Source organism: Neovison vison, chromosome X, assembly GCF_020171115.1.
Source record: "Neovison vison isolate M4711 chromosome X, ASM_NN_V1, whole genome shotgun sequence".
Taxonomy (NCBI): Eukaryota; Metazoa; Chordata; class Mammalia; order Carnivora; family Mustelidae; genus Neogale; species Neogale vison.
This window is the reverse complement of record NC_058105.1, coordinates 4,758,170-4,760,894: the sequence shown is the minus strand read 5'-3', so window position 1 is coordinate 4,760,894 and position 2,725 is coordinate 4,758,170.

Here is a 2,725-nt window from a genome sequence, read left to right as displayed (position 1 = left end):
TATTCTCATTCCAGCTCTGCCAATCATTTTCTGTGTGGCCTAGGTCAAACCACTTACCCAATTTAAACTTCAGCATTCTCATTTGTGAAAAGAAATGGATGGATTAGATCATCTCTTGTGATAGCTTCCTGTTGTGATATTTCAAAGATTTAATGATGTCATGAACAGTTTCATTCATACCAATTCTGGGGAAAGTGGATTATAGAAAAGAACACGAAGTCTGGCATCTGCTGTCCTGGGTTGGAGGCACAGATTTCCTAGTTATTAACTGCGTAATCCTGGGCAAATGACTTCACCTTCCTCGGCCTTATTTCCTTATCCATGAAGTGGGAACAATCACAGTATCTACTTTGTAGGGTTAATATGAAGCATTGATCAGAGAATATTTTCGTTTACTTCTCAGCTGGTTCCAGAAAGGACTTGAGAGGGCTTCATAATGAATACCCAATTCAGCATGTAATGTGTACCAGGTCCTGGGAAACTGGCTAGACAATGATATCTCATTTGTTGCCTCAAATTACTCTTTAAATAGTGTTGTAGATCAGGCTGCATCTGGGTATGAGCACCACACATAGGCTATACTCTGCACCAGCACCTATTTCCACAGCTTCAATTTACAACAGAAGCAACTGAGACCCTGAGTCTCAAGGACTCCTCTCTCTCATTCTCTCTCTCCCTCCCCATCCATCTCTCTCTGTCTCCGTCTCTCTCTCTCTGGCTCTAAGTAAAATGGGCACTTTGACATTTTCCTTCAATTTCTTAACTTTGTGATAAAATGCTAATGTTAATTTTGTTCTCTTCATTTCCATTAAAGGCATCATAAAGAATTAATCTTTTCTTTAAAAAAAAAAAAAAGCACACAATGGGGTTGGGGGTGGGGTGGGGAGCAGTCTCCCTTTGTTATCTCCCACAGTCCAGGAAGGAAACAGTGAAATTTCAAGTTGCCTCCTGGGTTCCTTTCTTGGTGAAAAGGTGATGGTCTGATTTGTGAGGTTGCTTTCGAAGACATCACAAAAGATTTAGTGATTAATTTTCAAAAATTAATGAGAATGCCCTCTCAGATCATGACAGTTAATGAATTGCCTCATTTCCAGATCTTGGCGTCAGGGACAGTCATCGATTTAAAAAAGCACACAAAGTGATAAAAATACAAATACCTTACAAGGAACTTCGGATTCAGCCACTATAATGCTGACCTAAGAGGAGGAACCAAGAACGTTTTGCTGTTCATATCTCGTTGGCACTTGGAAGGCTCGGGAGGCCCCTGTACTTCTAGCACTCTGTCTGCTACAATCCACACTGTCTATATTTCCAGATGGATCACACAGGCTCATGGCTCATAGGTCCTCCCAACCCCCTCAACCTAGGAGAAAGTCCCCTCTGGCCTTAGCACAACCATCACCATCACCATCACTGAATCGCCACTAAATCATAAACTATGGCTCCTCTCATTTTTAGGGCCAGCCCCATACTAGGTCCCTCTTTCTCCTAGCAGCTCGTGGTTTTCCTATTTGACAATAAATAAATAAATAAATAAATAAATAAATGGCATCTCCTAGGGCACACTCACATTTCTTACAGCATTGGGGAATTGACGGTAATATGTGTAATCATAATCAAGCCTCCTTTGCGCTCATAAAATGTATGGCTGGGGAAGGAGAAGCATAGTGCTCTTGAGAAGCACCTCTGTTTTGTTCTATTATAGTAGAAACATTGTGCAAGTTAGGGACCTGTTTCTAAAACATTCCTAGGACTTTAAATCTGAAAACCAAAAAGAAGCAAAAGAAAGTTTCCTATTAGAGTCTGCCAAGGCAAACACATGGCCAGTCCCTCAGAAACTAGAAATCACAGGATCATGCAGACAGTCCCAAGGGGGTCATCACAGGCCCTAAATGGAAAATGACTGCTCATGCAGAATATAAGAATATGGAAAGCAAATGTGAAACCTTCCCCCAGTGCCTCTCGACCTCCTTGATAAGGACAATTTATTAAATCACCAGATAGGGAAGAACAAAATTACCTTTAGGGACCAGCTCATTTCATGTTTTTTTTTTTTCCTCCCAATTTATTTATTTTCAGAAAAACAGTATTCATTATTTTTTTCACCACACCCAGTGCTCCATGCAAGCTGTGCCCTCTATAATAGCCACGACCTGGTACCCCAACCTCCCACCCCCCCGCCACTTCAAACCCCTCAGACTGTTTTTCAGAGTCCATAGTCTCTCATGGTTCACCTCCCCTTCCAATTTACCCAAATTCCCTACTCCTCTCTAACGCCCCTTGTCCTCCATGCTATTGGTTATGCTCCACAAATGAGTGAAACCATATGATAATTGACTCTCTCTGCTTGACTGATTTCACTCAGCATAATCTCTTCCAGTCCCGTCCATGTTGCTACAAAAGTTGGATATTCGTCCTTTCTGATGGAGGCATAATACTCCATAGTGTATATGGACCACATCTTCCATTTCATGTTTTAGTTGCTGGTAAATAAGTCAGTCCCAGATAAATGTACCTATCACATGCTGTTGAAGGTTTCATTTGTGGGGGACGAAACACCAGTTCTTTAAAATATTCAGGAGACTTCCATGTCAAGTCCACTGTTGTTCTCTGTGTCTGAGGAGTCTGAGGTGTCTAAGGTGGTGTCCAGTCCTTTGGAATGACTTCAGGAAAACCTTGTCTGAGAGTACCTCCTCAACTACTTACCATCATCCACAAAGGACGA